Source organism: Ptychodera flava, unplaced genomic scaffold (genome assembly GCF_041260155.1).
Source record: "Ptychodera flava strain L36383 unplaced genomic scaffold, AS_Pfla_20210202 Scaffold_31__1_contigs__length_3010019_pilon, whole genome shotgun sequence".
Lineage (NCBI taxonomy): Eukaryota > Metazoa > Hemichordata > Enteropneusta > Ptychoderidae > Ptychodera > Ptychodera flava.
Genome location: NW_027248353.1, coordinates 1,038,404 through 1,053,742, shown reverse-complemented (window position 1 = coordinate 1,053,742; position 15,339 = coordinate 1,038,404). Strand labels below are relative to the sequence as shown.

The 15,339-nt window shown below is 36.0% G+C and overlaps 1 protein-coding gene across 1 annotated transcript in view; it reads right to left on the bottom strand.

Annotated features, from left to right (window-relative positions):
- Positions 1–271: 271 nt before the first annotated feature.
- Positions 272–15,339, bottom strand: part of LOC139127429 (uncharacterized) — a 53,145-nt gene continuing 38,077 nt past the window's right edge. Inside the window, exon 9 of the mRNA XM_070693354.1 lies at positions 272–3,447. The gene's annotated coding sequence lies outside the window, so the exon portion shown is untranslated. The remainder of the gene's footprint in view (positions 3,448–15,339) is intronic.

Sequence of the window (15,339 nt, the reverse complement as noted above, 5' to 3'; positions counted from 1 at the left end):
ATGGCGTACAAATATCGTAGTAATGTGAAAACGATCCATAGCGAACAGGTTCACCACCTACGTTACTTTTCTACATTTTATTACTGTCAAAGGAAAATTTACAAGTTTGAAAAACTGCTGATAAGAATGTTGCTGAAAATATGTAATACATAAAAGTTTAAATTTCTCCTGTATACATTTGTGAAATAGTCTGCCATTTTTATTTATGTTTATTTGGGTTGTTTTTACTAATGCCAATAAACCCTTCTACTACGGTACCTCAATGTTTCAAATAAACCTTGAAAGTAAGTAACTTTCAGATTTTCTTTCCACTCCTACTTATACGAATAAAATTCTCGGCTTCGTAGGATACAAAAATTTACAAATTCAGGTCAAGTGGGATCTCCCCCACAAATCTGCTTTGCTGGAACAGAAGAGAATTTTAAAAGTAAGACGACATGCCCCAAGTCTAACTTATGTCTGACCAAAATATGTTTATCACTTCATGTTGATAAAACATACAAGTGTACAACAAGTCAATCTATCTATGAGAAAATACAATCTGAAGTAATGACCTTAGCATGATTATTTTTATAGAATATATAATTTTGTATCGAAATACCATGACTAACTTAGTACAAAGAAAGTTCTCAAAAGTCTGAAGTTCAAATTTACTAGCATGAGTGATTTCGCAGACAGATGTCATACTTTGATATATATCTCCAGTAATTTTTGACAATTTTACAGGCAATAGGTAAATATTTAGTATACAAGTCAATCAAGTAATCGACAGTCTTAATGATGTTTACGGAAAATATGCTTTTTAATGCTGATAAAACACACAAAGTTTAGGAAACATTGATTTAAATCTCCTTTAAAGTACAAGCTCCGCGGAGTATCGTAGAGTAAAATACAATCCACACCAACCAATATCAAACATTATCGTTTGCTGAAGACAATTTTGATCATATATCAAAAGAAGTATATGGAAAAATTCAATTATTCAGTCTACCATTGTTATTGGAAAATGTAGAAGTAATTTGTTTAAAGACATGTACATAGAATTGAAATAACTCAATGAAAAGTTCAGACAAATCCCTTTACTCCGCTAGAAGTCGATAGGTTCAGAAACACATAAAGTAAATAGAACATTCTTAATTAAAATAACTATGATAGGCCTGCATATCTGAGAGCGATAATATTTACAACTTCAACATAAATAGAATGATTAACTACTTTTTTATATTTACCGTCTTTCAAATTTAAAAAAGAACCGGTATGGGATTAAATGCGATCACTGAAATCGCTTGTGATGGTCTGGTTCAACGATGACGGCGCCACCTAGCGAGCGTACATCATGTCAGGGGTCGATGTTCAATCCACGAAAGGCAAGATCTGTTAGGCTCTTTTTGCATGAATTGTTCAAATTTGCGGTTAGTGAACATCAAAATTTTCTAGTTCTAGTTTTCGCCTTCAAATTAAAGCTTAGGGAATTCGGGTAAAGGCTTACGGCAAAACACTTATAGAGTTGTCCGTAATGTGTGTTGTACATTTTCAACGGCCCCTACAGTGGATTGATATTTCATCTTGTTGGGTAAACATACTTCATCCACTGTTTACAAAGAAGATTTTTATGCTATGTTGTTGTACAAATGTAAGAAGAATAATTTCAAGCAAAAAAGCTTGCTTTAAAATATCAGTAAAATCTTCAAATGTCACGCTTAAAAATCACGGAAGCAATCTCTTACGCACTATTTTCATCATAGCGATGAGGTAAACCTGCGGACGTATACAACATGAACAGTGTGTCTTGGATTAGTAGCAGACTCAACGGACCGTGTTTCCGTGTAAAATCGTGAAATTCTGACCTTTTTGAGTGATCGGAGTGGAATGTAAGAAATCACAAGTGCTTTGGACCTCGGCCGACCTACAGGTAAAGTTTGAACATTGTATCTATTGATTTGCAGCAAATATGACAAGATTTGACAGCGATGCTTTGATCAATGGTTTCAATGAATACAACTGTCAATGCAATCATGTATAAAATTATCAAAACACAACTTGTAAAAAATATGAAAATTTCAACCGATCGCTTTGATTTTCACTTTCTCAGCTTCATTACATTCTGACGTGAAATTCTAACCCTAACATGCCATGGAAAATTTCAAGCATTTCAAAAGAAAAACCATGATAATGTTTACATTTTGCAATGCAATCATCTCAAACCATTGAATACAAACAATACCTTCATCAATTTTCAAAATATTCTTTAAACAAATATAAAATTTCAACCGATCATAAAATTTCCACTTTCCCAGATCAATTACATCAAGACGTAAAATTCTAACCCAAACATGGCAGGGAAAATATCAACAATTCTCAGAAAAATGAGAATATTTGTATTCTTGCATTCATTACAATTGCTCTTCAACAAACCAGAATACAATTTCTTGACAGTTGTACAAAAAATTACTCTTTAAAAAAATACAAAATTTCAACCAATGACTTCAATTTCACTTGGAGTCTCTTCTTTACGTCCTAACGTAAAATTCTAGCCCAAACTTGGCTGAGAAATATTGAGAGAGTTTTGGTGAAAAAAGAGGAATTTTCACTTTGGATGGTGTTGTTGTGTTGTAGAGTTGTATTTGCTGCAATACTTGCATAAACTGTCTTCTCATATTTCTTACGTGTAAATTACACGCACAGTGCGATCACTGACATCACTGTCTGTATAAACTATTCTACCGTCTGCAAACACTGCAATGAACCAAGGCTTTCCATCTACAGTTACATCTGTCAGGTATTCACCCTGTGCACTAAAGATCTTTACTTTATTCTCATCTGCTACATAAATATTTTCTCCAATTGCATCAACACTGACTCCATGTGGCTCTACTAAGTGTTCATGTCCAAATGTGTGCAATGTGTTGAGATTACTGTCCAAAACATAGATACAATGTTCATCATAACATGACACTATGAGTTGATATTTGCTATTCATGGTAATGTAGGGTGTACTGAGTTGTTTACTTGAAATCATTTCACCAGCCTTGCTGTATTTTATCACACGGCCATTCCAGTCTGCTACAAAAACAGTGTTGTCTGGACCAAGACATATCTCAGGTGCTTTCACTTCACCAATATCTATTATTTGTTTCAATCTACTCTTTGCATCGCACACTAGAATGCATTTGTTGCCATTGTCGGCAATGTAATACAAATTTGTTTTAGACATTTTCACATCTGTTGGTCTGAAAATATTTGGCAAGCCATGAAAAGTGATTGTTGATATGATCTGTGCAGTGTCTGCTGTTACTGTCTTCACACTGCCAGGCTGGGTACCATCTCCACTGTCACTGACAACTACTTGTTCATTCTGGTTTATTGTCAATCCACATGGCTCCCAGACTTCTCCTGGTCCATTGCCATGCCTTGACAATCTTCTGACTGTGTCTTTGGGAACAATACCTGCCATTACAAATGTAGGTCAAAGGTCATCACAGCAGACTACCTTCACAAAAGCTATTTTTTGTAATCAAAACATGACATTGACCTAAACGTGTTACCATGGCAACAACAGAAATCGACAAACACATCAGAAACTAGCCCATTAGACCACCGTTACCATGGCAACATGTTTGAAAACCATATTTTCATTCTTTTTTTGTGAAAAATAATGCCAATATCACTGCTTTTGACAGAAAAAGTGAATGAAGTGCCACAGTTGACCATTGACATTTATTTTTGCCTCGATTTTCACCCAATTTGAAACAGTAGATCCTAATAAAATTCTTGATGCTTTTTTGAAGTGTTTTGCAAAAGTTGTAATTTATTCAAAGTATTTTATAACTATTTAATTTTAATAACTATTCAATTAATTCATTATAAGAATCTTAGAACTACAAAAGAGGACACAACTCCTTCATCTTGGATGGATTTTCACCAAATTTGAAATAATTAATATTCATTGAGAAATTGCTTTCAGTCAGTGTTTTAATTCTTTTTAAATCATCTTATGACATAACTGTCAAAAATAGTTATTGATCAAACTCTTAATTCAAATATATCTCTAGAAAGACCTTGAAATGTTTGAAATCATGATCAACAAACAATTATAATTTATGGGATTTTCTGCAAATGTTTTAACAAGCATAGATAAAACTCCTTTTTCCTCAAAAATTCTTAGTTTTATTGTATGACATGTTATATAGTGGATCTCTCTATGGAGTTAGCTATTGGAAAAGTTATATATTTATACAGATTGAGTTTATAATGAACTTTAGTCCGGGTTTCACAAAGTATCATGAGACAAACTTTGAATTTTGTTTGCATTATCCTAACCAAGTTTTTTGTTAAAAATGTCTTTAGGCCAGGAAGAAAAAATAAATTATTCATCGGAATCGCCGCTTCTACTTTGGCTATTTGGAATTTTTTTTTTTTTGATCGCGGTAAATTCTTACTTCCGCATTACAAATATTTTTAGTACTGCCGCTGGTGGCGCCCTACACTTTGTCGGGTTTTCGCGGGCACGGTATTTTGAATGAGACTTCCGACGTGTTTCACTGGTGTTTGGACTTAGTTGATTGCCAACATGTTGTTGTGACGTCTGAATTTGGCGAATCATGAGGCAAAGTGGGTCGATTTGGCCAGAAATTTCCTCGTTTTGTAAAGGTTAGTACATGTCACATCATGAGTATTAATTTGATCGCCAACATTCGACGTGATGGCCAACAGTTAGTTCCAAAGACGCTATTCAGTGTTTGTCCTGATTACGTTCGGCGATTTGTGCAACAAGATCGTGACAGTAGATGGACGGTCCATCCGATTGAATGAAAATTGCATCGAAAGTATAAAAAATTACGGCAATGACAAAACACATGGTTGAGTCGATGTTAAAGTACGATCTGAATGATGACTATATAACTTCACTCCGATCACAGTACAGCAGTGTTGTTAGACCATTGTGTAAAATGTATAGAGACAGTGGTAAAGAAGCCAAAACATGGGGCCAAAGTAAAATGAAAAAACTCAGATGCTAGGTCCCACCAGGACAATATTAAAGGACAATACTGAATTGTTGGATTTCAGTGATTTGCTGTACATTTCAGTTTTATTCTGAGAGAATGTTGAAATACTCAGAATATGTTGTGCAAACACTAACTGTGAATGTAATGGCCTATGTTATTGTTGGGAAATATAGTATTGAATTCAGTTACAAGTATCAGTGTTTCTTGTCTGAGATATTTCTGGTAAAAAGGGAAACAATTATCTTGCCTTGTCTGCATCTGTGCAAAAATGCCAGAGAACCGCGTTTACCTTCGGCCTAAAAAAAATAAAAAATTTTCGCTCGCCGCTCCTGGAACTTGGTCCCAAAAATCCGATGAACAAGATTTTTTTTCTCTCTGGCCTTAACCATTTTATTTACTTGTGCTGGAGTATTGATGAGGTTTTCATAAGACTTTAAAAACTTGATTGTGACTTACATCTATCAAACTATTATACCTGTCATTTTTGTTTTGATTAACGGATTGTGGAGTTCTATAAAGTACCCGGATCAGGCAGAAATCCGACCGGTCGCTTGCAAGAACGTCCAGACCCTGGGATTCACGTCGCGTCTCTGAAGGGCGCGCGCGTACCGCGTGTTCCAACAGGGAAGAACGTGAATCGCAGGGTCTCTGCCAGACTAATGACATGACAGCTAAAAGTTGACATGGAACTGCTGGGGTATCACAAAACACTTCTGCATCAGGAAGCTGGAGAGTAACAGCATATTAAAGTTGGAGGAAATGGTGATTGCAATAGAAGTCATTTTGGACTGACTGTCAGTCTGTGAACAAACAGAACTACGTACACTGATCAGTGATTAACCTATAGTTCTAGATAGTAGGCTTATAAGCATTCTGGGCAGGACTTGAAACAGTACTGCAAATGCAAAGAGGGGATGGACACAATTATTCCATTTCTTTGAGGAGGTAAGGAATGGTTGGCCCCCTCCTGATACACAAACTTTTGAATATTAGAACTGAAATGGTCATTTTGTGGTCATTTTGGAGTTTTTCAGAGCAGTTTTCATGAACTCTTAAAATTGTATAAACACAAAATGATTTCTCATTATTTCCTTAACAACAGAAGCACAATTCCAATTGGAAAAAAAATATATTTAAAGCTGCAGCATAAATGTGGAAACTTTATCAGTATCCCATTCTTAATATCATAAAACTTTTGTTGACAGGTCATCACACACCTGACCAATAGTTAAGAAGAACAATGGACATCAAGTACAGGCTATTCTGACAAAACCATCCTACCATCCACAGTCCCTCTATATGTGATAGAGGGACTGTGTACATACCATCCATAGCTGGAGCCTTATTTCAAAGGTGAGGTAATCTGTTGCATGTTGGTATTGTTCCTGTAAAAATCTTCCATACCCAAGGAGATCAAATTGTATGGAAAGCCGTCACTGTCTTAGGGAGGTGATTCCAACTCAATAATGTGCATTGGCATCATTATTATACCATTAACATTATGATGATGTTCATTTACTCTATTGTGATGCCATTTACATAATAGTGATGACCATTTACATCTTAATGATGTCCATTTACATTATGATGATGTCCATTTACATTATGATGATGTTCATTTACATTATGATGATACCCATTTCATTATGATGATGTCCATTTTCATTATAATGAAACCCATTTACATTATGATGATACCCATTTACATTATGATGATACCCATTTACATTATGATGATGTCCATTTACATTATAATGATGGTAATTAACATTTGATGATGTCCATTTATATTATGATGATGCCCATTTACATTATGATGATGTTCAATTACATTATGATGATGGGCATTTACGTTATGGTGATGTCCATTTATATTATGATGATACCCATATACATTATGATGATGTCCATTTACATTATAATGATGGTAATTAACATTTTGATGATGTCCATTTATATTATGATGATGTCCATATAGTATGATGATGTTCATTACATTATGATGATGGGCATTTACATTTAGATGACGTCATTCATATTATGATGATGTCCATTTATATTTTGATGATGTCCATTTACATTATGATGATTCATGTATATTATGATGATGTCCATTTGCATTATAATGATGTTCATGTACATTATGATGATACCCATTTACATTATGATGATGTCCATTTACATTTGATGATGTCCATTTATATTATGATGATGTTCATTTACAGTATGATGATGTTCATTTACATTATGATGATGTTCATTTACATTATGATGATGTCCATTTATATTATGATGATCCATTTATATTATGATGATGTCCATTTACATTATGATGATGTCCATTTACATTATAATGATGGTCATTAACATTTTGATGATGTCCATTTATATTATGATGATGTCCATTTACATTATGATGATGTCCATTTACATTATGATGATGTCCATTTACATTATGATGATGTTCATTTACATTATGATGATGTCCATTTACATTATGATGATGTCCATTTACATTATGATGATACCCATTTACATTATGATGATGGGCATTTACATTTTGATGATGTCCATTTACATTATGATGATGTCCATTTACACCATGGTGATGTCCATTTATATCATGATGATGTCCATTTACATTATAATAATGGTCATTTACATTATGATGATGTTCATTTACATGATCATGATAACCATTTACATATGATGATGCTCATTTACATTATGATGATGCTCATTAACTTTATGGTGATACCCTTTTACATCATGATTTTACCCATTAACATCATGATGATGGGCATTTACATCATGATGATACCCATTTACATCGTGGTGATGGGCATTTATATTATGATGATACCCGTTTACATTATAATGATGCCCATTTAAATTATGACGATGCCTATTTACATTATGATGATGCTCATTAACTTTATAGTGATGGCTATTTGCATACCATGATAATTATTGACATTATGTTTATTCTAAATTTCAATATAAAGGAAAATGAGGGCAACTCCACACATCGGCCCTACCAAGTTTTTTTATATATTAATATTACGATATGGTGAATAAAAGGATCATTGCATTTATTTTGTGTTGAATACATGGCGAGAAATCGGTGAATCGATAGTGCTTTGTGATCGGGGTCCCCAGTAAACCGGTTCGTTGATTGAGTGATTCGTCTTAACGCTGTTTCGGAACCAAAAATGGGGTTCCTTCATCAGTCGCTCTCTTGTTTTGTATCCCCTCCGCTTGGTTGTGTGATGAAGTCATCTTCGTCCTCGAGGAGAAGCCAGATTCGTTATTGAGAGAGTTAGCCACTATTGACTGACTCTATAGTGAGCGATCGGGTGTGTGGTGTCATATTATAATTAACATGACCCAGCATAGACCGAAATTCCTGGACGCTCATAAGGATTTTTGTTTTAGGGCATATTTTGAGCGTTGCTAGTGCTCGTTATGTTAACAGTAAATGTTGTACTAATCTGTCAACGATTAGTTTGTTTTAGACATTTAAATCGATTATCCGAACTTTTGGTTTTGTGTCAATTTTTCATGGACTTTGTAATAGATTTCGGGTCGATATTGGTGCCTGCTTTCCGGTATTTGAAAAGCATGTTGTGAAAGGCTGTTTCGAGAAATAAATCTTATTTCTCTGTGTTTAGCCATTCCCAGGTTTCATGGTTTCGTTAACAATATTTGCTGTAAACGGCCTTTGAAATCGGTTTGGTCTGAGGAGAGTATTGGTTTATTTAATTCATGCCGCCAACTTTGATTACTTAATATGGCAGCTTTCTCGGTTTTTTTATTTTCTTTGCCAGATGCTGTTTTTTGTATTGATCAGCAATCTTTTAGCTTGGTTGATTGCAGTACCAATTCGATGACAGATTGCATCTTGGTTTTTATACGATAAGTTGTGGCATAAAACGGAGACAAAAAAAATCAGATTCCCCGTCGTTAAAATCGCTATCGTGAAACCTTTTAACTGTTTGAGCGATATGGGCAAAGTGTGTTTGAATTAACTCACCGGACTTTTCGGTTGTCGTTCCGGATATCGACGGAATGCTTACTCCTTCACATATTGGTCAAAGTTACATAACGAGCTATGATTTTGTAAGAAGGATTTGTTTTAGATGCTCGTTTTATAGACCATGAGGAGTGTCGTTAGAAAACGACTCGAGGGTTGATCCAGAAGTAAGCTCAGCTGCAGTAATTTTCAGTTCACTCTCCTGTGTTGATAGAGTCCTCCCAATATGTGCTCAGTTTAAGCGAGCAGGCCGTACATACGGAGACATCGCTATCTGTACTCGTCTCAAACGTTTGAGCTTGTTCTATTCGTAGCAAGGGAGGATGTGATTACTGGTTTGAGTATATTTATATTACGTCAACGTCAAAGTGGACCGTTATCTGATAGGTTATTGGTTTCAGGCACTAAACTTTGATGAAGTTTATTTTGTCCCAATGGTTTCCGTGTAAGAGCCATGGTTAAAATATGAATATATTTTTACACAAAGATAATGGTTGGAATGATCCGTGTATTTGCTGGTTTTTTTACTACGTTACATATGAGGTAGTCGATGGATACCCCAGAGGGTAGTCTCGTGTTTGCTAGTCCTCGACTTAGATCACAAACGATCTTTTCATAAAATGGAGTGTCCGTGCTTGTATTAAAAGTTACCTAAGAAAGCAATCAATAGCGACTATGACGCTATTTCAGGGCGCCGGAGGGCTAGCGCCTACTACTAATATTGGGGGCTTTGGCGGAAATCGGCTCCTAGACAGTCAACATGGGAATAAAGTTGTTGACCTTGACCCCCAACACTTGTGTCTGTCTGTATGTTATCAGTATAGGCATAGGCAACAATAATACTTGTTTTATTGTAGTTTAAATGGGCCGGGTTCGGGGCTGTGAGTGGGACGGTCTACGGACGAGGCTACCTAATAGTTAATCAGAACTGGCTTCAACCCCAGAGCGTTCCCCACCCTCCCTCTCTACCCTAATAGCTTGCAATTGATTGATTTCTCTCTCTCTCTCTCTCTCTCTCTCTCTCTCTCTCTCTCTCTCTCTCTCTCTCTCTCTCTTCTCTTCCTTTCGGCTTGTCGTCTAGAGTATGTATCTTATTACGCGTAGAGTGGAGTCAATGTCATTGTCGCTAAATGAGTCCATCACTCCATGTAGTCGTCGGACCGCCATATCTCCTTCTCCGATTGCGGTTTTTCTCTGTCACAGTGAAACAGGACGTGCGTCTGTTGTTGGAATCTTGGCGTAAGTGTTTGCAGAGATAACTCTCTCAAGATACTATCCATTCTTACTGGATACTGTGTTGAGTATTACTCTCGATCTCCGACAAACGTTTCAGCTAGTTTAAACGAATGCGCATGTCTAAGATTTCGCATGGGGTTCTGGGAAATTTGACCATCATAACGAAGTAAATGGCCCACATAACGAAGCAAATGGCCCCCATAACGAAGTAAATGGCCCCATAACGATGTGATAGAGCATCACCACAAATTGTACGGACATCATCATAAAGTTATGAGCACTATTGTAAATAGGTATCATCATGACACAAATGTGGATCATAATGATATAAATGGACATCACAAACATGTGAATGGCCGTCATCATAATGTAAATGGACATCACCACTATGTAAATGCCCATAATCATAACGTCATTTGCTATCATCAAGATGAAAATGGACAGCATTACAATGTAAATGGACATCATCATAATGTAAATGGTATCATGATAATGTAAATGCCCATCATCACGATGTAAATAGACATCATCATAATGTGAATGCACATCATTATAATGTAAATTGACATCATCAAAATGTAAATGACCATCATTATAATGTAAATGGACATCATCATAATGTAAATGGACATCATCATGATATAAATGGACATCACCATGATATAAATGGACATCATCATAATGTAAATGGACATCATCATAATGTGAATGCACATCATTATAATGCAAATGGGCATCATCATAATGTAAATGGACATCATCATGATATAAATGGACATCATCATGATATAAATGGACATCATCATGATATAAATGGACATCACCATGGTGTAAATGGACATCATCATAATGTAAATGGACATCATCATAATGTAAATGGACATCATCATGATATAAATGGACATCATCATGATATAAATGGACATCACCATGATATAAATGGACATCATCATTATGTAAATGGACATCATCATAAGGTAAATGGACATCATCATGATATAAATGGGCATTATCATCATGTAAATGGACATCATTATAATGTACAAGGGTGTCATCATAATGTAAATGCCCATCATCATTACGTAAATGCCCATCATCATGATGTAAATGGACATCATCATTATGTAAATGCCCGTCACAATGATATAAATGGGCATCATCATAATGTAAATGGACATCATCATAATGTAAAAGAGTATCAGCATATGTAAATGGACATCATCACGATGTGAATGTACATCATCATAATGTAAATGGACATCATCACGATGTAAATGGACATCACTATTGTGTAAATCGGCATCACAATAGAGTAAATGAACATCATCATAATGTTAATGGTATAATCATAATGCCAATGCACATTGTTTGGTTGGAAACAGCTGCCTAAGACAGTGACGGCTTTCCATAAAATTGTGTACCTCTTATTATAGTTAAAACCTTTTAATGTAGTTGGACCAATTAATTAACCTTTTTCCTGCCAGACTGTATCACTTCCCCATCAGCCGACTCAGTGAAAAGCAGTATTGACCCAAAACTGTACGGGACGTATTACCACACATTTAGCTTGGTCTGTTCCAATAGCTTACGTCCATAAAAACCATGTGTACTGTATATGTGATTTCAGAAGCCTTCAAATGTTCAGTAATTTGTTCAAATGCACCAAATTGGATATACTGGTACAGTGCTACTTTGCAAGAAAAGGGTTAATTAAGCAATTGAGCTAATTAAATAAAATTAATTATATGTAGTTTTAGAAGGGTTGTGTTTATTTAGGTTCAGTGAATTATTACAGTTACCTTATAAAAAACAATGTTAGTTTGTGCCAATCTACTAGTTACAATGGTAGTTTTGTGCCAATCTACTAGTTTACAATGGTAGTTTTTTGCCAATCTACTAGTTTACAATGGTAGTTTTGTGCTAATCTACTAGTTTACAATGGTAGTTTTGTGCCAATCTACTAGTTTACAATGGTAGTTTTGTGCCAATCTACTAGTTTACAATGGTAGTTTTGTGCCAATCTACTAGTTTACAATGGTAGTTTTGTGCCAATCTACTAGTTTACAATGGTAGTTTTTTGCCAATCTACTAGTTTACAATGGTAGTTTTGTGCCAATCTACTAGTTTACAATGTAAGTTTTGTGCCAATCTACTAGTTTACAATGGTAGTTTTGTGCCAATCTACTAGTTTACAATGGTAGTTTTGTGCCAATCTACTAGTTTACAATGTAAGTTTTGTGCCAATCTACTAGTTTACAAACGCTAGAAAAAGAACAGGAAATCATCCTCTAAGAGAGTGACAGTAAATACATTAATACATTGTAGCAATAGACTTGCAATGAAAAACATCATGATCACACCCCATGATAATTATATTTTACCTTTAAAATCAGATGTCATTCTAGCATATTCCACAATCCACAATGAATGAAATCAAGGATGGTCTTTTCCATTATGCAAGGTATTGTGTAATATGTACATAAGGTAAACAGTGATTGTAGAAATTAGGCAGTGACTCACTGGGGTAGCTGACCTATGCATTGATAACAACAATAGAATCTACAAACTCTATGACCAAATAATGGGATGTTTATTTTGACCATAACAATGTTGTGCATATGTGATACATCAACAACACTTCTCTTTTCAGCATTACAATTTGAGATTAGATATTTACTATCATTATTATGCTTTCTGTATTAATGTGTTTGTTGATTGGTGTTTGTTGATGGGGTGTTTGTTGATGGGGTGTTTGTTGATGAGGTGTTTGTTGATGGGGTGTTTGTTGATGGGGTGTTTGTTGATGGGGTGTTTGTTGATGAGGTGTTTGTTGATGAGGTGTTTGTTGATGGGGTGTTTGTTGATGGGGTGTTTGTTGATGGGGTGTTTGTTGATGGGGTGTTTGTTGATGGGGTGTTTGTTGATGAAGTGTTTGTTGATGGGGTGTTTGTTGATGGGGTGTTTGTTGATGGGGTGTTGTTGATGGGGTGTTTGTTGATTGGTGTTTGTTGATGGGGTGTTTGTTGATGGGGTGTTTGTTGATGGGGTGTTTGTTGATGAAGTGTTTGTTGATTGGTGTTTTTTAGTCCCCACGGACACCGTCCGGGGGGACTTATAGGTTTGGTCATGTCCGTGCGTGCGTGCGTCCGTGCGTGCGTCCGTCCGTCCGTCCGTCCGTCCGTCCGTCCGTTCACGCAGATATCTCAGAGATGCCTGGAGCGATTTCATTCAAACTTGGTACAAGGATTACTTCATATGTCATACAGATGCACGTTGATTTGTTTTGTGATGCGATCCAATATGGCTGCCAGGCGGCCATTTTATTACGATTTTTTCATGTACAGAGCCATAACTCAGGCATGTTTCAACTGATTTTATTCAAAGTTGGTAGAAGGACATTGACCAATGTCATAGATATGCACGTCAATTTTTTTTGTGATACGATCCAATATGGCCGCCGTGCAGCCATTTTGTTACGATTTTTTCATGTACAGAGCCATTACTCAGGCATGTTTCAACAGATTTTATTCAAAGTTGGTACAAGGACATTGATCAATGTCATAGCTATACACATCAATTTGTTTTGTGATACGATCCAATATGGCCGCTCTGCGGCCATTTTGTTAGGATTTTTTCATGTACAGAGCCATAACTCAGGCATAACTCAACCGATTTTATTCAACTTGGTACAAGGATATTGACCTATGTCATGCACATGCACATTGATTTTTTTGTGATACGATCCAATATGGCCGCCGTGTGGCCATTTTATTACATTTTTTCATGTCCAGAACCATAACTCAGACATGTATCAAGTGAATTTATTCAAAGTTGGTACAAGGAGATTGACTAATGTCATACATATGCACATTAATTTGTTTTGTGATACGATCCAATATGGCTGCTGTGCGGCCATTTTGTTATGATTTTTTCATGTACAAGCCGTAACTCAGGCATATCTCAACCAATTTTAATCAAATTTGCTACAAGGACATTGACCTATGTCATATACATATGCACATTTATTTGTTTTGTGATACGATCCAATATGGCCACCGTGTGGCCATTTTATTACGATTTTTCCATGTCCTGAACTACAACTCACACATGTATCAAGCGAATTTATTCAAAAGTATTTTTATCACAGACCTAATGAAGAGGACTCTATCCTCTCTGAGGACCTGTAATCAAAGTACCCATTAACAAGTGGGGACTGTGTCATCAACGATGACTTGTTGATGGGGTGTTTGTTGATGATGTGTTTGTTGATGGGGTGTTTGTTGATTGGTGTTTGTTGATGAGGTGTTTGTTGGTGTTTATTAGTCCCCACGGACACCGTCCGGGGGGACTTATAGGTTTGGTCATGTCCGTGCGTGCGTCCGTGCGTGCGTGCGTGCGTGTGTGCGTGCGTCCGTCCGTTCACACAGATATCTCAGAGATGCAAGAAGCGATTTCATTCAAACTTGGTACAAGGATTACTTCATATGTCATACAGATGCACGTCGATTTGTTTTGGGATACGATCCAATATGGCCGCCAGGCGGCCATTTTATTACAATTTTTTCATGTACAGAGCCATAACTCAGACATGTTTCAACCAATTTTATTCAAAGTTGGTACAAGGACATTGACCAATGTCATAGATATGCACGTCAATTTTCTTTGTGATACGATCCAATATGGCTGCCAGGCGGCCATTTTATTACGATTTTTTCATGTACAGAGCCATAACTCAGACATGTTTCAAGTGATTTTATTCAAAGTTGGTACAAAGACATTGACCAATGTCATAGATATGCACGTCAATTTTTTTTGTGATACAATCCAATATGGCCGCCAGGCGGCCATTTTATTATGATTTTTTCATGTACAGAGCCACAACTCAGACATGTTTCAACCGATTTTATTCAACATTGCTACAAGGACATTGACCAATTTCATAGATATGCACCTCGATTTGTTTTGTGATACAATCCAATATGGCCGCTAGGATGCCATTTTATTACAATTTTTTCATATACAGAGGCATAACTCAGGCATATCTCAACCGATTTTATTCAAAGT